The 24815-nt window shown below is 40.2% G+C and overlaps 1 protein-coding gene across 21 annotated transcripts in view; it reads right to left on the bottom strand.

The window, feature by feature from the left end:
* Positions 1 to 24815, bottom strand: part of LOC138104882 (poly(rC)-binding protein 3-like) — a 503757-nt gene that overhangs the window by 349205 nt on the left and 129737 nt on the right. The window lies entirely within an intron of this gene.

Raw genomic sequence — 24815 nt, 5'->3', positions numbered from 1 at the left:
CTTCCACCAGCTCCCTCATCTTCTGGGATGGCTCCCATGTGGTCCCATGGATTTGTGAGCATCTAAGTGACTCAGCAGGTCACTAAATGCTCCCTCCTGGATTACAGGGAGTCCTTTCTGCTTCCTGTCCCTGTACACCACTTCAGAAGGTCAGCGGCCCTGAGGATAACACATCTTACTGTTGAGGACTGAGGAAAAGAGGGTGTTGAGCACCTCAGGCTTCTCCTCATCTTTGGTGACTATATTCCCCTGCTCCACATCCAATAAAGAATGGGGGTTTTCCTTGGCCCTTTTTGTTATTAATCTATTTATAAATCCTTTTTTAAATTGTCTTTTACAGTTGTGGCCAGATTAAGTTCTGAGCTTTTGTCTTCCTAGTTTTCCTTCTACATGATCTAATGACATCTTCATACACTTCCTAAGTTTCCTGCCTCTTTTTCCAAAGATGATACACCCTATTTTTTTCCCCTTCATTCCTGTGAAAGCTCCCTGCTTAGCCAGGCCAGTTGTCTTCCCTACAAAATTGTCTTTCAGCACATTCAAATCTTTCCGATCTCTCAGCCAGTTTTTCTGGACACATATATTTCAACCCAAAAATTTGTTGGCTTGAACTTCATTTTCCAAGAGAAGAGAGGTTTATGGGCTTCCATAAACCCAAATGCTCCTGGGTCTTTGGTCCAAGACTGAAATAGATTACTTAATTTGCTTAAATAAATAATCAATCAAATGATCAGACATTGATAGAGGTTTTAGATTTGAATATCCCACAAAAGGGCTATTAGAACCTTTCAAAAAATTTATTTCTGTCTTTAAATCATAGAATTATATGGAAATATATTTGCAGAAAACACGGTTGAGCAACCCCTTATTTTTAAAGCTGATTAATGCAATGCCAAAGAAGCTTCAGCTCTTGCAACAAGAATAGAATACTGTGTCAGACAATGTTGTAGGGACAGGGAACACTGCACCACTTTGGGGGCAATGTTGCTCAGGAGAGTGCTGCCAGGTTCAGAGCCTTTGGTAAAGGAAGCAGTAGAAAAGATTCAGGCAGGCAGCAGAGGGTTGCCTTATCTTTAGAAAGAAGGATATTTGCTTCCTTGACTCAGAGGCAGAGCTCAGTTTCAGTGAACTGTATGTGTTCTTGCACCCATGGGTGAACCCTGGGTCTAAGGTAGCTCAGATAAATAACCTGCTGAGGTGATTTCTCCTTGCACAGATGCTAATTGAAAAGGGGAAAAACATCTGCCACAAACCTAATCACTGCAAAGAGATGAATGTCAAAATAAATTAACTAGTACTTAACAACGTACTCATTCTCTGACAGTCTGTCACATACCAGTACAGGATACACACCCAACTGCCATAGACTGAGAAATGCAAACCTGAAATTTTCCTTTGACACAAGAAATTCCCTAGGATTTTCACTTTTCCAAGTTTCTCAGCATAATGGAGAGGAAATAACAAATCTGCATTACAACTTCATTAAAAGATTAAGCCTTCTGCTTTGTCACAACCCAGGAGCAATATATCCATGCTGTTCCTCTTTTTGCTCATATGTTGATAAAGAAACACAAACGTAAAGCAAACAAATAAAATAGGAGGGATAGAATATACTTTTATTTTTTCAGAGCACCCATCATTAGAACCCTTCAAAGACTCTTTGTAAGTCTCCATCATCTTCTGTTCCCTTTTGCAAGGCCCGGTCCTCTTCCCTTCTGTTACGCATGCCTCACCTTGGCCTCAGGAAGTCTTCAATAAGCCCTCTATCCTGTGCTCAGCTGCCACACAGCAGAGCTTGCACCCTCTTTCCCTTCCTCACCTCTTCCCTCCACAACCATTTTCCATGAAAAAAACTGTTGTCAAACAGATGCTATTTATAAGGGCTACCAGATGTAGAGAGGGAGACAGCAGACAGCATTTCTGCATAATCATTGGAGAAGATGTTGAGATTCTCACCTATCCCCTCTTTGCCAAATTGCATCTCTGAGACTGTTCCCAGCCCTGGGCATAAAACAAAAGACACATTTCTTGTACATCTGGAGGGACAGTAGATTAGTTATTAAAAGTATTACTCAGTACATTTACCACATGCCATGTAAAAATAGCTGCATCAAACACCTGCCTTGTGGGACTGCTACCCTGAGATGTACTTCTTGCAAATGGCTTTTCCAATAGTATTTTATCAATGCTTTCTTTCCTAAAAAATATTTCAAGTTTGTCACATAAACTTCTGAGAGTAGGTACGATCTACATCTGGCTATCTGTCCATGACCTCAAGATCCCCCCAAATGCCCTTGAGCAAACAATTGCACCCAAAAAACATGACATTTTGGCTTTAAATTCCAGAGAACCTACAGGGGTCTCCATAAAAGCTTCAGTACATTGGACATACCAGAATAAAATTCGTCTGTCTCCAACTGGAGTGTTTTCAAGTTGTGTCCCATTTCTATGCATTGCATTTTTATTCTTTTCTTTTTTTCCCCCTGAAGTTTGACATATTATGCAGCTTCTTTTTCTGGAAAGGATTGACACCAACAATCAAGTATGACAACTGTCCCACTGTTCCTGCTGTCACATGCATTCCGTTATTACCGTACATACCCCACCCTTCACCACGAAGCCTTCCTGAATCTTTTATGCATCTTTCAGTGCAGTTCAATAAAATTATTTCTGAACAGGCAGTGTGAAACAAGCTGTGCAATGTTCTGCTTCTCTCCATTGCCACAAATTGCTCATAGGTCTCAGCTATTACAAATCTTTCTTTCAATTCGTTTCTGTCCAAAGACTAGTGCAGCCATATGGCTTCCATTACCTATACCCTCCAAAAAACAAAGCATATATACCCACACTTGCCCTGCCTCCACGTGCCCAGTCATGTTAGAGGATTTCAGCAACCCATACACTTTAGCAGTCTTGGCTTCATGTATAACACAGATCCAGCAATTCTTCCTCTCCTTTTTCAGCACTGCAACAAATGCAATGCTAGGGCTTATTTGCTTCTCTGTTCGTAAAAACAACAGTAGTACACAACAACCTACTTTAAAAAACAGAGCTCTGTTTCTAGGTTGCTGTGTAAATTAGATTGTAAGAATATCCAGATCTGAAGACAATAAACAAAGAACAGAGCAACAGCAAGTGAAACAAAACAACATATCTGGCCCAAGTGCTAACCTGAATAGCATTAATGCCAGCAATACATCAGAAAACATTCAAAAGCAGTTTGCTGTTGCTCAGGTGTCACTGTTCTATTGTGGCAAGGATCAATAAGTCTCCAAATGGCCTGACAGCTGCACAGAAGAGACAAGCATGGGAGTTTGTTTCACTTGAAAGAATACCACAGAAGATTAATTTGCACCAGGGACTCTTGTGCACCTTCACGTTTCAGAACAAGAGCCTAAACAGAGAGCAGAGAGGAGAAAAGTATTCCCCTTCAACAGAGAATAGGAATTTCATCAAGTTCGATAAACTTACTTGACCTAAAGCTAATGTAACTTGTCTGAGAGGTAACAGATGAATCAATTAAACACGTTGAAGCACTATTTTATATGGCAGCTGTGGTGCCAGTACACAAATTATCTTGGTAATTTCCATAGTCCTTCATTAGGATCTCTCTTTCTGATTAGCAAAAGGTATACATTGTGTCTAGCTGGGGTCTCAGAAGCAAAGGTACGGAGCTAGAATGCAATTAACCAGCATGGAAACTAGTTCCTTATAGTTAATTTCTTCACATGAGGGATTTTGTGAGGGTTTTTTTGGTGTGTGCTTTTTAAGCAAAAATAAAATGAAAAATTTTACAAGTTTAAGGTACCTTCCCCCAAGCAAAAACCAACAACAACTACAAAAACACCAATCCCCAAACTTTTGACAAACAAGTGTTCAGCTTAAAAAAGGCATAGAAGGCAAAACCCAAGCCATAATGCTTTATTTAACTGGGTCCAAACTAGGAAGAAATTTCAAAATGTTATTTCAATTTTTTATCCCTGAAGATATATCACTTTTATTTGGTGAAGAGTTTAGTTAAGTAATAGTTAAATTATGGGTAGATGCATAAAAATTTGCAAAGCTGACCTGTGTTGATTTTTTTCTTGTAATTGTTAGCGTTTCACAGCAGAAATAATCCTTCTTTCTCTGTGTGCCTCTCAACAGATGACAGCTTCAGTCGTGTTCTAAAAATCTGCTCTCAGTAAGGATACCAGAACACCAGTAATTCTCACACAGCAGAAAGTCAGTGGAGAAAGGACCCAGTTCTCTATGTCCAGCCTTCTAGTTTCCCAGCTGTATTCCACCAGATTTCAGACCTCATGACATCAGTCCTTCCAGCTACTGGACCAGTTAGAAAAATGTAACAACCATCCCTACTTCACGAAAGGGAGTTACAGGCTGTTTTCAAATTCCAGAGAAACAAAATCCTACCAGTCCTTCTGACACAAAGTACTGGACAATAACAAAGTCCTCAAATATCTCACCTTTAATCTTTGCATGCTGTAAACTTCCTCAGGACTCTTCCCTCTTTCTTTCAGGACTTGACAGGAGCTCTAAACAGGCTGTACCTAACAGTGTATGGACACAAAGTGTGTATAGGGTCCAAAGCAAGCAGTTTTGCTGTAACAAAGTCTTGTGCTATAGCAGGACTGTGTGAATAACGCACTTGAGTTCTTACACTGTCTCTGGGCAGTGACTGTTATGGGGAGAGAAACAGCAGAAATTATTTGGTTTCACTTTTCTGTAGATTAAATCTGTGGCAAAATAGATAGTTTATGGCTGTTTGCGTATTTCCCACACAGATATATGAACAGATAAAGAGGGCTTCACAGCAGTGCAGAATTGCCTGTGATTGTGGAGGACTGGATGGGGACTGATACGAATGTAGTGATGAAGGGGGCTGCCTTTGACTACCAGTATCAACAAGCCAAAGAAATAAAGGAATCTATGTGTTTTACAAGTTTTAATTTGTAATGCAAATGTGGAACTAGTGTAGTTGAGAACAGAGACAGTAGCTGCTTTATCCATGGAAGACAAGTGAGACCTACAGAGGAGTACCATAGGTACACTTGGTTCAAAGGAAAAAAAAGAAGTGTTGGTGTCACCACTCCCTGCACCATTTTTGTCACTGACAGGTGCATGCCATACAGCATGTTAAATATAATACACTGGCATGCCCTGCTAAAAGAAGGAGAAAACAGTCCTTATACACATTCCCTTTTCCACCGTGGCACAAGCAGTGATCAAGACATTCTGGGAGAGAGAAACTGAACAAACCTGAAGTTTGCAAAATGAAATATTTAAAACATTTTAAACTGCAAAGATAAAATTAATATTTCTGCTCTCCCCGCCCCAAGCCCAAGAGACTATTTTGAGATAGTGGGTAACTGTATTTTAGAAAATTAAAGTATTAGTTTTGGAATATGGATTTTCAAATTCTCTAGGTCAATTATTTACATTAGAACAGTTTGTCAAGGTTTTCTCTTCAATGGAAGGATCAATGCTATCAAAAAGTCCACCTAGAAGTAAAATGCATGAGAAAGTATTAGTCTGTATTCAGAAATGCTAGAAGTCACAAATGAAAAAGATTAGAGATTTATAATTGAGGCGTATAAGCCCCAGCCCCTTTCCTAATTGTGACGTTTTCCTCTCACTGGCAGAGAGCACTACATGCATCTGTTTTTAGAAGTAAAAAAATATTACCTTCCAGGGAAAGCCATGTTCCTTTATTTTAACATATGGCCATCAGACTTCAGTTTTGGAAAATGTACAGCAATACAGTATATATTGTACTGTTTGGTAGTATTTTAGGGCTGCTTTAGCATGTTAAATATTTAAGTAATGCAGATATCATCCTCTTTTGTGTATGTTTTCACAGCAGACTGTTTGTTATCAAACTCAAATTTTCCCAGAAGACAGTTGTCAAGTATAGACACATAAAACAATATGCACAAGTAAAATCTAGCAGACTTCAGTGTGTACTCTGCTATCTCTTCTCACATGTGCATATATTGCGTATTACAGACCCACAGCTATGTGCACAGGCTAATTGACTCCTTCCTTTTGCACCTACCTAACTTGTCCTCCCTGGATGCTTAAACAACAGGGTATAGTGACATTTTCAGTTGGAAGATCTGATTATCATGCAAAGTGGTCCAAGTAGAGACCAGTGACAGGAGGTATTCCTCAGTTGTTGATACTGGGACCATCAGTGTTCAGCCTCTCCTTTGGCAACATGGACAGTGGGATTGAGTGCTCCCTCAGCAAGTTTGCTGATGACATCAAGCTGTGTGGTGCAGATGACACACTGGAGGGAAGGGATGCCATCCAGAGGGACCTTGAGAGGTGGACCTGTGTGAACATCATGAAGTTCAACAAGGCCAAGGGTAAGGTCCTGCACCTGGGTCAGGGCAATCCCAAACACAAATACAGGCTGGGTAGAGAATGGATTGAGAGCAGCCTTGGGGAGAAGGACTTGGGTGTTGATGAGAAGCTCAGCATAACCTAGCAATGTATTCTCACAGTCCAGAAAACCAAGTGTATCCTGGGCTGCAGCAAAAGTAGTGTGGCCAGCAGGTAAAGGGAGGGGATTCTGCCCCTCTGCTCCGCTCCAGTGAGACCCCACCTGGAGGACTGCATCCAGCTCTGAGGCTCACAACATAAGGATTTGGCCTTGTTGGAGCAAATCCAGAGGAGGGGCAAGAAGATTATCAGAGGGCTGGAGCACCTCTCCTGTGAAGTTGTACTGAGAGAATTGGGACTGTTCAGCCTGGAAAAGAGAAGGCTGCAGGAAGACATTATAGCAGCCTTCTGGCACCTAAAGTGAAAGAAAGCTGGAGAGCCACCTTTGACAAGGGCATATCATGATAGGATAAGGGGTAATGGCTTCAACCTTAATAGTGCAGCTTTAGATTAGAAGAAATCCTGCACTGTGAGGGTGGTGAAGCACAGGAACAGGGAGCTCATAAAAGTTGTGGGTGTCCCATCCCTGGAAGTGTTCAAGGCCAGTATGGAGGGAGTTCTGAGCAACCTGATTGAGTGAAAGGTGTCCCTGGCCATGGCAGGAGGGTTGGAACTAGGGGACCTTTCATGTCCCTTTTAACATGAAATATTCCATGATTCTGTGAAGAATCATCACGACATTGCTAAATAATTATCAAGTCCTCTGTCTGCTGCTACATCCTTCAGATACTCTCCATCAGTTGACACTCTTGACCTGTACAGGCACATAAGTCATCCTATATTTTGCTGTCTCTTGAAAAACCTCTCCCCAACTCAGACCTTGCAATCGTCATCACTGCAACTCTCTGCCTGCAAGATAAAAGTTTCTCCAGACTCAGCCCCAAGGTGGACAAAGATTCAAGCCCTCTTTTAAATTACATATCTATATTGCATGTATATTCTCTTATACTAGAAAATTAGTTAGACCTTTGACATAAAATTAGTGATACCATATTCCATACCTGCCACGTCTCTGAAAGAGACATAGTTTTCTCTATTCTCTTGGTTTGAAAAACAATAATATGAACATAATCATTCCATTAGAACAAAATCTCTAGTTGGTGAAATATTGGTCAGTCTTTGGACATCTTACCCTCTGTGAAATGCAAACATTGTTACATTCTGATCCCTAAGAAGTGTGGCTTTTTCCCCTCATTGGTATACACAAAGCAGATGGAAGTTAAAAGGGGAGACATTTAGATACAAAGTATATATCAATGCCACTTACAAGGACTTAATGATCAATTAATATTTTATGGCTTGGGACCATTTTCCAGCGTGATTCACTTTTTTAATAGCTTGTATTTGCAAACAGTACTTTAAACATTAAACTGCCTCGTGCACATATTCTATTCCTTTGCTTCTTTCTATAGACCAAATATGTTTTTTATTGGCTGCAGACTGCAATTAAAGCCATACCTATAGCTAATTAGGCAGTTGCCACAGTTCCCTAAATGAATCCTTATCTGGAAGCTACTCTTCAGTAATTTTAGCTCTGCATACAAATGAACTGATTATACTCACTTTGGCCAAACTGTGTTTTGTCTACAATAGTTGTGAAGCACATGCTTACACTTTGGCTATGGGACGTACTGTGCTCATTTTTCTAATCTTGACCTAAGTGAGTGACCTACCATGTGCTACAGCAACACAATAAGTGACATGAGTTATGTGTCACAAAACTGGAGCCACGATGAGTGCCAGCCTACCCAAAAAGGAGTAAAAAGTCTGTCCCTTATGTGACGTCTGTTCAGGATCAGACCTCAAATGACTTTGGGGGTTGCAACACTGGCCACTGCTTAATCTTTTGTAACTGGTCTTTGAAGGGAAGGAAACAAATTCCAAGGGTATTACAGCTACATATTCCCTATGCTATGGCCAAGAAATAGATCCTTTTCTAAAAGTATGTAATCTTATTATTTTCCCTATACCACAAGCCTTATTCTCTCCATGCCAGAACCCAGTAACTCCAGGGGCGGAAGCAGACGAGGTCAGAGGGCAAGGAAAAATTCATATCCCTTATATGGGAAACTCATCAGAAACATACAAAATGCTTAAATAAGAATCAAGAACAAGGTATTTGCTGTTACACATCATCCTCTCTGGACTACTGAAAAACTGTCACTCTTACGTACTTTCAAAAGGCACACGACTGCCGAGCTGACATGTCACAGCTGAAAAGCTTATGGTATTCCTTTCATTTCACTTTGAGGCATGCTATGCAGTGCAGCAATCCCAACTGCAAAATACCATCACAGATCCCATACATTGATCAAGCATATAGTGTTACTGGGCTACTTACAATTGCAGCAGCCATGAAAAGGCTGAGAAACTGGGGGAAGGAAGAATATCCATATGTCTGTACTTTTTAGGTCACGCATATGGTGGATTAGCTGTGTTTGGCATGTGAACTTTCAGCAGAAGGTTGCTTACTTCACACTTGCTGTTATGTTAAACACACTTTTTCTTATGCCTGCTAAAGAATTGTTTAAAAATCCTCTTCCTGACTAGGCAGACAAACTGAGACATAGGAAACCAGAGAGCTTCTATAGAAATTTTGATATCAAGAGCACTCAGATTAAACATGGGTCATGCACAACCTAAGTACAAAGATAGAGCAACTGCAAAGTCAGATCTTTCTTTAGAGCCACATAGAAAATCCGGGACTTGGCAGAAGTCACTGATGAAACTCCTGTTTGCATCACTGATGCTTTAGATGTGTTTGTGCAAGGCCTAAGCTGCTGCATCCCCAGCACACAACAGGGAATGCCTTACTGCTATCAGGAAACCCTGGCACAATTATCCACAAAACTTAGCCAACACAATTACCTGGGGTAAGAGAATAGGATGCCTCCAAAACCCAGAAAGCAGCCCACCACCCACACTGATGGCACAAAACACAGCTAGTGTTAGGTGTAGGACATGCTTAATACACTCGCATTTCGAATTAGCCATTTGCAGCCATCTGTAAAGAACAAAGGAAACATCAAGTGCAACTAGGCAAAGGAAGATTTGATGCACGCTGTGTTCCAAAAAGTGAGCAACACAGCACTGCAGCTGGTGCTCCTGGGGCAAGGCTTAATGAATTCCTAACATGAGAGGTAACAGAAAGCTGGCTGGTTGTGTTAGACTTTATCCCCACTGTACAGCTCTCTTAATCCACAGCGTGCCTGCTTTTTAGGAAGGAAGCCCCTCTTGGGTTTCTGCCAACATCACTTCCCATGTGGGTACCTTTTGCTGTATCTAAGTCCTCCCAGGAAAGGAGCTGAGAAGAGAAGGCAAGGTGAGACTTGTAAGTCCTCAGGACAGGGATTGCTGCAAGGAGTTTTGTGGGCAAGAAATCATACCCAACACAAATCTGAACCAGTTTTTACAGTGTGCCTTATTCTGCTGCCTAAAACAAAAGCAGCCAAAATATTTTCATGTTCCTGACCCTGAAGGGACCACTTATAAGGCAAATGCAAATAAGAATATCTTTGCTTCTTTGCTTCTATGACATTCATGTTAGAATGGGAACATATACCAGATTCACCTGTCTCATTTACAGGTGCCCCATCCTCAAAAGCAAATAGCAGCTGGCAGGCAACCAGTGGAAGCAGAGATACAGATTAAAGGAAGGGAAAGAAATATCACAGGCAAAAAGGCAGAAAAAGGCTAGGCCAGAAAGTGAAAAAGAAAGAAAAAGTAGAAAAGGCAGAGGACAAAGATGTGGAAAACATTTTTTTTTTCCCCTCAGGACCATGCAGGTGCTGCAAAGCACCATGGGAATAGTTTCTACATGAAGTAAGGATTAAATCTTAAAGGCCCTCAGATATATACACTTTGACATGTAAACCCAAACTTCTTGCAAAAATTTCACTTTATTTTAATATTGAAAACCAATGGCTGTTACTATGGTGTATGAAAGCTTTAGATGACTTGCTCCCTCCCTGCACACAAAATCTTCCAATAAAACACTGACAGAACTGGCAGCAACCCTGCCAGTGTCTGTGTTCTCAAACAACACCCAGAGCCACCACATCTTACCATCAAAACCACTTCATTGTCACTGAGAATGTTTGGACGAATCACAGCAAAATGAAGAATTCTTTGCTCATATGATTTCCACCCTTTGAATGAAACAAGCCAAGTGCAAGACAGTACCACTGAATCCCAAGAACAGTATGCAAGCATAACTTTGCCAAAGCCTTCAAAAGTGGGACAGGGAAGATATCAAGACTTTTAAAGAGTGCATATTCACATATTTCAACAGCTTCTCTATCAAATATTATTAAAAACCTCAAACTATTAGAGAGGAAACACTTCATCATTCAGTGGCCCTGAGAAGTAGCATGCACCACCACTGCCTAGAAAAAAAAAGGCATATGGTTCCTTTAGCTACAAGAAGAAAAAATATTTATAATCCAAGTAATCTTTATCTCTTCTAGGCTCCACTTAAAAATATTATAAGAAACATATCCATTAAATCTCAACTATTTCCAACTATTTTCAGAGAAAAAAAGAGATCAACAGACAACCACTGTACATTTTTACACTAATGAATAAATATACGTGACTAGTTATTTTTCTGTAATGGCACAAATTATGTATAAAGGAATCTTGTGGAGTCCACACATGCTCTTTCAAGCTTAGGAAACATTCATAAAGAAAAGGTCAAATACATCTCATGCTTTACCTAAACTTTGCAGTCTTTCAGCTACTCTTTCTTACCTACAAAACCTGTGTTACAACTCCAAAAGTTGAGAGATTATGATATTAAATTTAAGGATTCTAACCCATAGATACAATCACTTAGACTAATCCAAAAGAAACATGGGGCGCTCTTTTTGTGGTATAACAAAAGGACCAGTGTGTCCCCTGGCAGGAGAGAGCCTGCCACCAAGGCAGGAAGGGAAAGGCAACATCCCAGGAGTCTGGTCACCCACTTTCACAAGCTGTTAAGTGCCACTCAGAAGCAGAGTGACAGAGCCACAGAATTTCTTCTGTTCAGTGCTGCCTACCTGTTTCTTCTTGCTCTATTACAGCAAGGTAACAGATCCAATGCACAGCGCTGTGGGACCAGACCTACCCATAATCATTATCTATGATACAATAGGGACATAAATGTAAGCCCCACTGAAAAAATAGAAATGTGTAGATGCAATAATGCTTCTCAGTCTAATTTTACATCCAAGTATCACTGACTGTGACAGTAAAGAATGAGTTTTACAAGCTTTATCATAACATATTAAAACCAGAGACACACTCTCCCATAAGTCTCAAGCATGAATTTAACTGCAGCATCCCAAGCCTGAATTATTCATATGAGCTCTAGATCAGATTGAAAATATGCACAATTCCTTGAATTGAAATTGAAAAGTAGGTATACTACTACTGCCTTGTTGTTTTTTTGGGGTTTTTTTTTGGTCAAGAAAACCCCCACACTTCTTAAACCAGAAAAAAAAAAAAAGTATTACAAAGCAAAACAATCATCTGAATGAAAAATTTAGATATTTTCTTGTATGAGATAAAAGGTGTATAAACCAAGTGTTGCAAGTACACCAGTTTGAAATTAAGTGGGATACCAATCTGAAAACACTGTTATCAGAATCAAAAAGCAATAATAGAACGCAAGCAGTGATGAGGTTAATAAATGAGGCTGCCAGTAAAGGACAGGTAAAAAAAGACTGTAAGGCTGGTCTACTAGGACTGAATTGAGTCATAGAATAGTTTGGGTTGGAGTGAGCCTTTGAAGGTCTTGTAGCCCAACCCCCCTGCAAAGAGCAGGGATATCTTTAACTAGATCTGGTTGCTCAGAGCCCCATCTAACCTGACCTTGCATGTTTCCAGGTTTGTGGCATCTACCGCTTCTCTGTGCCACCTGTTCCAGTGTCTCGCTACCCTCACCACAAAAAAATTTCTTTATTATATATAATCTAAACCTACCCTCTTTCAGAATGAAGCCATTCCCCCTCATCTTCTCACTACATGCAAGGGCAAAGGGTAAAACTCCCCCTCCAGCTCTCTTGTAGCCCCCTTTAGGTACTGGAAGGTTTCGCTGAAGTATTCTCCTATCTAGGCTGAACAAACCCAGATTTCTCAGCATTAAAATATCAGAGTTCTTCCCATGAGGTGTCTCACAGTTGGTGCTTCAATAGTTTATATGTTTGTAATAGGTTTTTTTTAGCTTTTCAAGGGTACATTTCCAATAAACAGACACAGTGTTATTTGCTTATAACTTCAGCAGCTTAGAACACAGCTGAAATTTGTCAGCAATATATGGAGATAAAAGAGAACCAATGAGATTATTTTGATGAATTAATTTTAACTACAATCTTAAAAAAAATCTCGATTCTATAGAAGGTTTTATTAGACTTTCCTTGGAAAAAATCTGTGAGCAGCTAGGAGCAGTGACAGGACACTGAATGTTACAGGCCACAAGGGTCTAAATGGTCATTCATAAATCTCTGTTAAAATGACTAGTTTTATCTAAGAGAAATCTTACCTAAATCACTGCTCAAATACATCTGGCTTTAGCAGATTACTGCAAAAAATAAATAGTTTTGGCAAAAATATTCTATACACTTTAGCCTTTGCTACTCACAAATCTCATATGTCATAAAGAGAAACCATGTTTATCTTTAAATAATTAATAGAACACTCAAAATAGCACTTAATATAAAATATTTAGTAGCTGCACAGGGCAACCATAGGAAGTCCTGCATTCATTCTTACACACAACTTTACAGACAGAAGCCATAATTATCATTCTCTTTTCAGGTTTGCAAACCAGCAGCTCCAACGAGTTCTAAAGCTTCACAGTGATGCAAAAGTCAAGCAAGATTCTGACAACACATCTGGTATAAACAATGCCTTGGAAATTAGTAATAGTTATTGTTTCTACATTTACAATGATTCCTCCTCAAGACATAGATTTCCTTCTTGGTTAAAATGTACATGGATAAACACCTGAAAATCCCATCTTGCATCTGGTAGAAGAAATATAGGAACAAGCTCTTTAGTTATAGGGGTTTGCATCTCATCAGCAACAGACAGACCCCAAGGCATTGAACTATAGCACCTGGAAGTACATTTAGATTGCATGTTAAATTCTGCAGCTAGAGTTTCACACAATATGGAACCAGCTATTTTACATTATCTATTACATTTCCAATATGAGCCTGTAAACACAAGGTATCCTTTAATCAACAGCTGGAGATTCTGGAGCAAACCCACGTTATTTATGATAATTTGCATTTATGGGTTGAGGAAAAGCAAAGGCAAAAGGGAGACTTTCTTCAGCCATGACTTTTTATACGCTCAGAAGAAAGAGAAGTAGCCTTTATTTCGTCCTCTTTGTCCAGCACCAGAGCTGCAGCAGCAGCTGATAGGGCCAGCTTTCCTGAAGCTCTAGGTCTTCTTTAATGTGTCCTGCCATGGATAAATCTGGCATGTACCAGAACAGTGTAGCTTCTTCCCACCTGCAAAATATTCTCCACAAAACCAGCCTCTCCTTGCTTCTCCCAGCACCAGAGAGACATGCTGCTGTGTCTCATAGGTGATGGCTGCTGCAAAGGCCTTTCAGAGCTCTCCGAATCCTCCCTCCAGCCATCTATAATCTGTGTGACAGGAACAGTCTGGCACTAAGAAAGATGAGGAGCCACTAAGCCCAAAATCACTTTACACAAAACACCTCTCCCTAATCTGTTCTGAGCACTTGATCTGGTCCGCATCCATTTCTGCTCATCCTTTCATATTTTTTCAGTACCCTACCAGCCTGTGGCATTTGAAGTGTATGTATGCTTCTTACATAGATGCAAAGTCTGTAATGTGCACATCTTTTGAATAATCAATATAAATTCAGTCACCTAAGAAACATTCCTGAATATATCCTAATTATACATCAGACTACAACTCCATGCTACTCTGACACAACACTGACAGTATAATCCTCTCCATGGCAGCATATGGTATAATCACAGATCCTGAAAATATTAAGAGCAGGCAATACTTAAGCAGATGCTTAAGAGCATACTACACATCACAAGTATGTAAGTGATCTAGAAATAAAAGATGATAGATTCCACAAGTGTGGAACTGCATATTACCAAATGATTAAATATTTCATACAACCACTCACTACAAAGAGTGTCTGGAGTCACTCATCTGTCTTTCCTAACAAGGATAAATATTTCTTCACTGTTCAGGAAAAGCAGTACTCTATGAATAATTGACTTCTAAATAACTGGTATGATGTCCAAGTTCACGTAATTAAATCTCCCTTTGTCAAGACATACAACCAGTAAACGGTTCTTACAAGGGAATTAGAAAAGACAACAACATCAAAACTTAACCTCTTAAAATCAGTGAACTGGAATAGTCTCCATTACTAGGCCAGAAAGACACACTGCTTATAAATTCCCTCTTCCCTCATCCAACCCTGATCATAAGTAGATATTACTGCCTGTTAGAGTCCAAATAAAAATTATGTGAAACAAAGGCAAACAGAAATGTTGTCATCTAAATTCTATCCCAACTGGAGTCAGTGGCAAGACTCCCATGAACTTCAAAGACAACTGGATTTGGCAGGGGTTAAGCATTCCAAATGGCATTCAAACAACAGATGGACGTTTGCTGCAGTTCAAAGGCATGAGACATAGCTTCTGCCTTGCTTATGCTAAAATCTTACCCCAGCTTATACAATTGTGGAAAGACCATTACTTCTACACATGAGGGAGAGACCACTGGGAGCCTCATGCAAGCTACCATCCATCTTCCCCAAAACTGTGGTGAAAGTCATCTTACTAGGATAAAGAAATAAAACAGTAAAAAGTGGCTGTAGTGGTCAGAGGATACCTTTGCTTGGCAGCAATCCAGTAGTTTGCAGCAGATGCTGGGGAGCGGGGGTGCATCCCCTCCATCCCACATTTCAGTTCACTCCAGTCAGGAATCTGTAGCACTACAGAAAGACACATGCCCATGCTCATGGCCAATTACTGCTTGGCCTTAGTTTATCATTAAAATGTTGCTTTTGTTTTGTTGAGTTTAGAAGACTTATCCTATTCTACTAAAATAATCTATAGTGATCTCCATATTATTAATGGCAATTTAATGAACAAGTATGTTCACATCCAGCTAAAATGGGGAATTCAGAAATTTTTGAAAAAGCAATCACTTCTTATTGCTTTTAGTTTCCTGGCATCTCTCTAATTTATTCCATTTTACTAAGTTTCCTACACAATCTGGAAACATTGTTCATGGGTTTGTTTCCTCAGTTTCCTCCAAATGGCTCTTACATACAGTCATATCTATTCAAAACTGAAGTCTTAGGATATAACCATCCTGTAGAAAGCAACTCCATGGCATTCTTAGAAAAGCCACAAATTTCAATTCGAAGACAAGAAATCCTCTGCCAAAGAGGAAGGGTTTTATAGGCTTAAGAGTGGGTTAAAAACACTCATCTGAGTGGAGAAATATAATGCAAAAGACCCAGTAAAATTTGGGAAAGTACATTTACATCAAACTCAGCCAAATAAGTTTACAAAGAACCATGGGCTGGACTACACGGGCTACAGGTACAGAGGCATCTGTGCTGGCTCCAGGCACAACCAGCTTGGACTCAGAACCCACATAACCAGGCTCACATGGCCAGTGTCCAGCTGGCTTAAGTGAGTGTTAGCTCACCGGCATGTCAACTCTGTTACACTTTTACTGTGCGTTTTTATAGCGTGATTTGTGATTATCTGTGTTTGCTTTCCACAGCCACCGCTGTCACTGTTCTTCTCTGCTCTGTCTCCTTGCACCACAGATAACCAGGAGTCTCTTGCATCAATTGAGCGGCAAATTGCAAAACAGTAGGGATGTGGTTGAAGAAAGCTCTGTAACATCTCCATGAAACAAAAAAATACTTAATTGAAATTGAGAACACCATTCAGTGAGCATAGATATGAACTTCAAGTGGTTCTTTGCTCTCATACTCACATCAGCTTTTCTGTAGCCTCTTTTGTAACTCTATTCTCATACTCCCAGTGCATGGAAACCTGTTCAAAGATACTTTGAACAATACAAAAAACCCAGAGGTTTGGGCATACAAAGAGTAGCCCAAACTTCTTCAGAGCTACCATTCAGCATCTTGCCAATAAAATAAAACAAAAGGGTCCTTTTGTCCTGGATGACTCTGACTGAGAAATGACTTGGATTTACCCACCCAATAGCTCATTCTCTCTGAGCATGCACAATTTGGAAGCAGAATGCTCTAAAACCAGGAAAGTTATTAATGACAAACTCTATGCAACAAGCCCTGACAGCAAAACATTTCACCAACAATTTACTGACAGTTACACTTTGGAATTGAGGACGAAGGCAATTTCTCATTTGCTGACTTCGGCGGGGGAAGACATGCAGACAATCAGTGTGATTGATAATGCAAGCTTCGTTTATTGGCAATACAGAGGCACTCATATAGTATGAGTGTACATGCTTATCAGTTCTTTAATTGGTTTAAACCTACAAAAGTGCATCCTTACTTCTACATAATTGGGTTAGACAAAAGACTACATTTGGCAAGCTTCTATTATTTATGCATTGACTTGAGAAATCGAAGTTCTCCCTCCCTTCTCATGGTCAGTACATCTTATCAGCACAGCACTGTACCTCCTCAAAACTCCCTTTTTGTTCTCAGGCTTGTTTCTCACACAGGCATTTTCTCATGCAGGCATTTTCTCATGCAGGCCTTTGCTTGTACAGTTCTTTTATTGATCTGTACCTTTTGGCTTTATCAATGATCCCTGTCCCTGATCTTCTAGCCATTCTTCAACACTCATTCACAAAGAGTAACTCTGGGCATTTTCCTTGCAACAATATATTCCAACATGTAAATTGAAGATTAGTGTTTACAGGTTTATCATGCAGTCATTTTCCTGTCCTTGTAGGTAAAGTATGTCTCAGACAAGCTGTCCAATTATGTCTTTTTTTAGGATGTAATGAAATATTGTTACTCTAAAGTTCATGCACTTGCCCCTAATGTAGCAAGGATCTAAGCCACCTTTTGTCTCACAAGCTGTTCCAAACTTATCTGGATCCATACTGAAAACAAAAAACAAGGGATATGTTACAGCATATTAAGATATCCTGTAACACTAGTTGATGGTGAAAGACTGCAGTTAGAGAGCTCTCATATTTCCCCTGTATTTCATGACTGTCCCTGCAAAGAAAGTCAAAAGTAAGGCTGCATAGATAACATTTCCTGGTTTGACCATTGAACAAAACCAAACATGAATGCAGAAACCTCACAGTGCTTTTGTTTGTATTCAGCTCAAATACAAGTTTCTAACAAATCCAAAATTAAATATACAGGTTTGAGCACCTAGAAAAATATAAAGGATCATAAATACAGAAGTAGAAAACACTGAACATTCTCTTTTAACCAATATCTACTGCACAGAGCATTTCCTTAGTCCTAGGTGAGTTAAACCCATTACATCCCAGGAGAAATCTCACTGACAGCACATCAGTTTTTCTAGAGTGGCATAAAACTTAAGACAGGGTTACTAATTTTCTACTATACATGCATTGAAACAGATGTGTAAATCAAAATCTTCAGTCTTTCAAACAACATAAACACTTGCTGACTTGCTTGATAAATATCTCTGCTTTGTGTGGCAGAGCTGCAGAACTGGAAAGCTATCCCATCCTTGCAGTAGTCAACAGACAGAAGACAGACATAGATTCAAATCTTTCAGGGTAAAACATCATTTCAGCTAATGTCTTATGCAGCTCAGAGGAAGGAAATATTCTCATAATCCTGATATAACTTGTGAAAGCAAACAAACAAACAAAAATCAAGAAACCCTCCCTCCACAATTCCACAAATAGGAGTGTCCTGGAATTTTTCTGAGCCAAAACCGAGATACATTCAGTCTGACTTTACAGGTAACACACAAGTCATTTAGCAAATATTCAGACTCCTAAACTGACTTTGCATCTATCAAGTCAAATAGAACCAATATCTCTTTTCTTCTCCTTTCCTCCCAGCATTGAGAGAGCAGGCAGCAGGCTATTCCACTTCTTTAAAATGATAATATCACAGAAAGTTAGTCTTGAAGTTCAGAGGTGAAGACAGAAATCACAGATCCACATCTCCACAACACCACAAATTACATATTAATGTTTGTTCATAGATGTGACTGAAACCTGATGATTTGCAAGAGCAGAGGCATTAGCAAGCGACCATGAAAATGGATTTTTACATTGAGAATTATAAGATTGATACTGGGGTTTCTGCAGAGGAACTTAAGTAGCAACTGTCTGGTTCCAGCCAGGACAGGGTTAATTTTTACAGTAGCCAGGAGAGGGCATGGCTAGGACAGAGGTTATTCTGTATCACCTCACATCATTGTCCCTGGCAGGAGGAAGGGAGTCTCTTCCAGGGGGGTTTCCTTCTGGGTGGATGTTTCGTGGCAGAGGGAGTGGTCAGGTATGGTCTGTTGTGGGGGGCAGGGTTCTGGGTGAATCATTCACCTCTTTCTTGCACCCTCTGTCATTAGTTTCTGTTTCTGTTACATTTTATTGCCTTATCTCGTTGCTGTTTCCAGTAAATTGTTCTTATCTCAACCTGTGGTCTTAACCTTTTGTGCCTCCAATTTTCATCTCTGTCCCACCATAAGGGGAAGGGAAGGGGAGAGAGTGGTTTGGAGAGTCACAGTGGGAGAACTATATCAGGCAGTGTCATTGCTAAACCTCAACACAAGTTAGAGGCAAAACTGAACAAACCAATTTCCTTCTGTCAGTGGTTAAGCCAAGCTTTAAGGCTCAGAAGAGAGTAAAGGTTAGTTTTGATGGCTTTACAGAGATACAATACTTTTCCTATGTTCACTTCCTATTTTGTCCTCAGCAAGTGACTATTTGAGTGCTGAAACTTCCACATATCTACTCATCCTCCTGAATTTAGGCAAAATCTCAGTCCCAGACCACGAGTAACAGTTGCAATACAACAAAGTAAGCCATATTCTCCTACTTAATCCCCAATCTACAATTATTCAAGCATCAGAGCATCATTCAATGAGAAACAGGTTTTGCATACTTAAAACTGTACCCTCTTATGCCCTTTAATTCTTTCAAACTGCCCTGGGGAACTGAAGCATAGTTAGTATGACCAATACCAAGAGGAAAGCAAGCTATAAAATTCATCTTTATACAAAGGCTTTAAATTTTCTGTACATCACAGGTACATATGAGCTTCAAATGGCAATGACATTTCATGGTACGTAACTGTAAAATCAGTCTACCTTAACAGGTTAGTACCATTCAGCGATGTTAGAGCATGCATTGTGTTGTACCTGGGAGAAAAATAAGAAATTGTGCCTGCATTGAATGATTTCTCTCTTCTTCAGATACTCATATTCGACCTCATGCATTCAGCTTGTTCCCTGAAGCACTGTGGTAGTAAGTCCTCCCTCCTCAATTCCTACCCACAGTGGGAACGAAATGGACATGCTCTAATAGCAAACTGTCTGAACAGTGGAAAGTTTACATGTATTTGAGGTGAGGCTCTAAGGACCATAAGGACCTCCTACCCATCACAGAATATAATGAAACTAAAAAATAAGATTTTTACCAATGAAGAAAACTGCTCATTATTGTTCTAGACTTTGATTAATTTCTCCTGCTCCTACTTAGCATACATGAGAAATGCTGGAATAGAGATTGCACTAACAAGGGCCAACACAGATGTACAAATAACTTACGAAATTTGAGAAATTGAGGGCAGGGAAAGAAATGAAAGTTTTTAATGAGCTGCAAAAGGGCTTATACTGTCAGCAGTCAGATTCAGCATGGCAGTGATCAGGAAAAATATGTTCAGCTCTCTTCTCAACAGCAGTCAGACGTGGAAAAAAAATCCCAGAGTATTAGAGAAAAAAAGCAAAGTTAATCAAAGCTAATGATAATACTGCCTTGCAGTGAATGGGAGCAATTCTATAGCAACATTCATCCCTTTGGGCTAAAGTGAACAATCTGCATCTCTTGGCAATAATCACCTGTGTATGATGTGCTCGGTACACTCTGCTTGGGCACAGAAAATCACAGAGCTGGATCGAGAAGGAGAGACCACCAATGGAACCTCTCAGTGTTTCTTCCATTTATGTAAAAATTTCAAGCTGAAAATGGATTCTTTTCATATAGAAACTATTTTTTTCCTGAATTTCAGATTAAAAATAAATACGTAAAAAAATCTAACTGGCTACCACAGTTACTATGGATCTTACTTTGAAGCACCAGATTATTGTTTTGTGTGATGCCTGTGAAACTTCCTTCCACAAAATGAGAACTTATGGCACTAGAGAAACATACCCACCTCCCATTAGAACAAGTATTTCATAGAAACATGAAAAGCCTGAACATATGCTCATTTTCAGACTATCTTTGGCATAATCAGTATAATAATGAGATATTCCTTTTTCTGAAGTACTTGCTTAACTTGGATCCACTTCCACAGAGTTGTTTGGCCAAAAGACATCTGCATAACAAGCAGAAGCTCTCCTCAGTGCAGGGGACACCCTGCCCCTGGAAATGCGACATGAAGCACCGCAGTGGCAGTGCCTGCCACTCGGGATATGTGAAAGCCACATGGCACTTCACTTACAATGCTTCTGACCTTGGCCATTCCACCAAAAAGGCACGGCATCAGATGAAGCATGAAGAGTTTGTGCAGCTGCATAGTTTGAACAGGTTGTCACCTTATTTATCCCTGTACAGCCTCGCAACAGCAAAACACATGCCCCTGCATCCACAAAGACAAGCTATTGTAATTCTCTCCCTATTGAGTTTCCTTACAGGGCTTTCCTGCCACGCACAGTAAGTGTGGCATGCCACCAGTGTGTTGGCCATGGGGACAGAGCTGCAGTGATCACATTACAGCCACCCAGCATGGTGCTCCACACGCAGGCCAAAAAAGGCCTTCTGAAGCAAGGCGTTGTACAGATTTGTTCACCACTGGTTGCAAAGCTATATTTTCTTAAAATCCCCTCATCCTTGCATTTGAATTAACACAAAGGAATGCTAAGTAACCTCTCCTCCAGGTAAGCAAGCACCTTCCCTGTAAGCAGCTCTGTGCGCCTTGGCAGGTCACAGCTGCCCTATCCACATCTCCTGCATGTTCAGCCAGCCCTTCAGTCCACAGACATGTCTGCCTTTCAAAGGATTTAACTTCAGCCTTTAGAGTTGTACCCTTTACCTTCAGTCTCATGCCTGGAAAAACCCTTCCTGCAATGCTTACAGATCCTCTCTTCTCCTAGGCCTCCTGCCTCCAGGAATTGGTTAGAGCAATTCTGTAGGTCTATTTTAATATGATGTACCCTCCCTAAGTGAAGAAACTCTATGTAAATAGGTATCAGACCCATCCAAAGCATAATCACCATTAATTCTGGATTTACTGTGATTAGCTAGTTCAAGTGAGTCCAACAGTGATGCAATTAGCATCCAAGGCACACAGCAGCAAGTGCATTCTCATCACACAGAAATTAAGATGTAAGAATTGTCAGTGCAGCACCCTTCACTCCTCTGAGGACTCAGGTTGGAGTGCTTCACAGTGAAAATTTGAATGCTGCTCCAGGGGCTCACCTATATGAAGTAAGCTGCTTCCACAGGCCTCAGGGAAAAGCCCCAGCTTGCAAACCATGTCAATAGCTAAACCTCCTGGCAGTCTCTGCAGTGCTCCCTAGGTCGGTTCTAAGTAACGAGAAAATTACTGCAAGATGAACAGAGTAGTGCATTGAAGCAATTGTCATCAAAGACACAATGTCTATCTGCAGCTGGTATATTTTACTTGAAACTACATTTTGCATGGTTCCCTGGATAGGTGTTCCCCATGCAGAAGCAGTACCAAGCTGCTGAAAGAGACCACCAGTGTCTTCCATCCCCATCCACTGGGAAAGAAGTGTTTTTTGTACAGCCTTCCTTCAAATAATCTTGTTTGTCTGTACAAAAACTGCTTTGTGAAAAATTACAAGTGAGGACAAGGGGGGGATTCAGTTATAAATTGCATTAGAGCTCCAAACAAACAAACAAAAAACAACAACCAAAAAACAAAACAAACCAATGAACCAACAAAAGCCAAAAGATCCCCTAAAAGCAGGTCTCAGCCAGCACAACCATATTCAAACATCTTTTGGGGGGACCCAAATTCCCCATAACTTTGGCTCTGGGTTGGGGACCCACAAGGCTTGTCAAATGACAGCTGCCTTCCTAGACCACTTCTACATTTCTTTCAGAAACAGGTGCATGAAGAAGGCATTATTATACTTTCTCTTTTTGGCGTCAACTCACAAATCATAGGTTTCAGTGCTGTTCAAGTGTAAAACTTCAGGCTACTGGAGAAGATATCTAAACAACTACCCAAACAAAGTGCTTACATACTGTGGGAACACAAAGATCTCATTGTGCATATAAGGAAATAGCTGGAAAAAGCATCATGGGTTTCTCCTCTCCTGGGAAAAGCCAAGCCCATTCCTAGGATTGCCTTCTGTCAAGAATCCAGGTGCACTTGGTGGAAAACACAGAAGGATGAAGGAATTCAGTGTGTACCTCAGAGAGCGCAGCAATAAAAGCACAGAGAAAGGAGGAGGAAGGGGACACACATAAATTCACAGTTGTGGTAATTGTCCTCCAGAGCAGCCCTTATACATGCGGAGGCTCTGCTCCTCATGAAGTGGATGGACATGTACCCAGTGATGGGAAGCAGTGGATTAATTCTTCCTCTTGTTATGTTTGTACACACAGCTTTTACTTTCCCTATTAAACTGTCATTACCCCTATCCAGGAGTCTTCTTGCCTTCCTTCTATTTTCTCCCTGTTCTGCAGGAGTGGAGAATGAACAAGTAAGTGGCTGGGTGGCTGTTGACCCATGTCAACCCACCACACCTGTATCACTTTGTGTGAACTAGAAGCACAAAGATTGTAATTGGTACATTTTAAGGGCCAACAAGCTCCAACACTAAAGGTATTTTGAAAAAAAACACTCCCATCTGAAAAATACATCATTCTGTTTTTTTAATCATTTAACAAAAATCATTAGAGACAACAACAGGTATGAAAAAAGTGTGTGTGTATATATATATATACACACACATTTTTAATGTATATATATATACTTCATGTGTATATAAATGTGTGGGTGCATGCACATACATATATGAAATAAAGCAAAAGCACTAACTACTTTCCTGAACAACACTTGGCAGAAAACTTGCTCTCTCAAAGTCTAGAGCTGACAAAGCCAGCTGAAATCAATGGCTCTGAACTTGTGCCATATCACTGACTGGTCCTTCTGCACAGGACCCCACATTGCTCCCAGGGTGGAGAAGATGGAGGCCTGGTGCGCTTATAGGATATTGGGAGGGCTGTGCATGGTCACTGGCTGGGTGTGGTGCTGCTGCAGTGCCTGCCCTGACTGAGCCCATCATCACTTCTGTCCTGGTGATGTCTCCAAGCTTGGCCCTGCTCCAGCAGGTGCTGCCCCAAAACCCTAGGTGTGTGCACCAGTGTTTGCTGGCAAGTCTGTGAAGCAGCAGGTAAGGGTCAGAGAGAATCCCCAGACTCAAACATCGCTGAGTTTACAGTTTCACTGAGAGCAGTTTGTATGGTTGTTTCCAAAACCAGTGATATTTACTTTAGTCCATCATGCTTGCTCGTCTATCTAAATTACTAAAAGAAATGTGGTCTATTATACCAAAATTCAAATCTGTTATTGTTATGAATTCACTTATTATAGAAAAATTATCCAGCTAATTGAATTATAATCAGAATATGAAATTGATCTTTAAATTTTCCTAAATTTTTTTAAAGAGTAACTAGAAATTCATCATTACAGAAGGAGATGCAAATAGATGAAGAATTCAGATCCATTTTGTTTTTGTTAATCTACCATCCATCTGTTAGACGATTATAGCATTATCCAATAAAGCCTTGACCACATAGTACAAACAAACAAGACAATCATGTGTCTAATAATTAACATGCAGGAGGGGGTTTTTGCATGAAACAAGCCACATCACTTTATTAGCGCAGTTTCCCTAATGAATGCAAGTTTTATCATAGACTGGATACTGTAAAATATTTTTAGGTCAGGAAAAGAGCACATAAAGGCCTTAAAGAGAAAAATAACATTAATCAGTGCCTTCATTAGTTGCATGCAGATCATAGATCTTTCTGATTCTAATTGTTAAAAAGTGGGGCATAACCAGCTCGGTCGTAAATTCCCCAGTGCAGACACACAATTTTTACATTCGTTGGAGGATACAGAACTCATTAGTGGCAATGTGTCAACCATCAATTTCAAAAAACAAATTCAACAATGA

This window comes from Aphelocoma coerulescens, chromosome 2, assembly GCF_041296385.1.
Source record: "Aphelocoma coerulescens isolate FSJ_1873_10779 chromosome 2, UR_Acoe_1.0, whole genome shotgun sequence".
In the NCBI taxonomy this organism is placed as follows: domain Eukaryota; kingdom Metazoa; phylum Chordata; class Aves; order Passeriformes; family Corvidae; genus Aphelocoma; species Aphelocoma coerulescens.
Note: the sequence above shows the minus strand (reverse complement) of the source record. Positions and strands in the feature narration are given on the sequence as shown.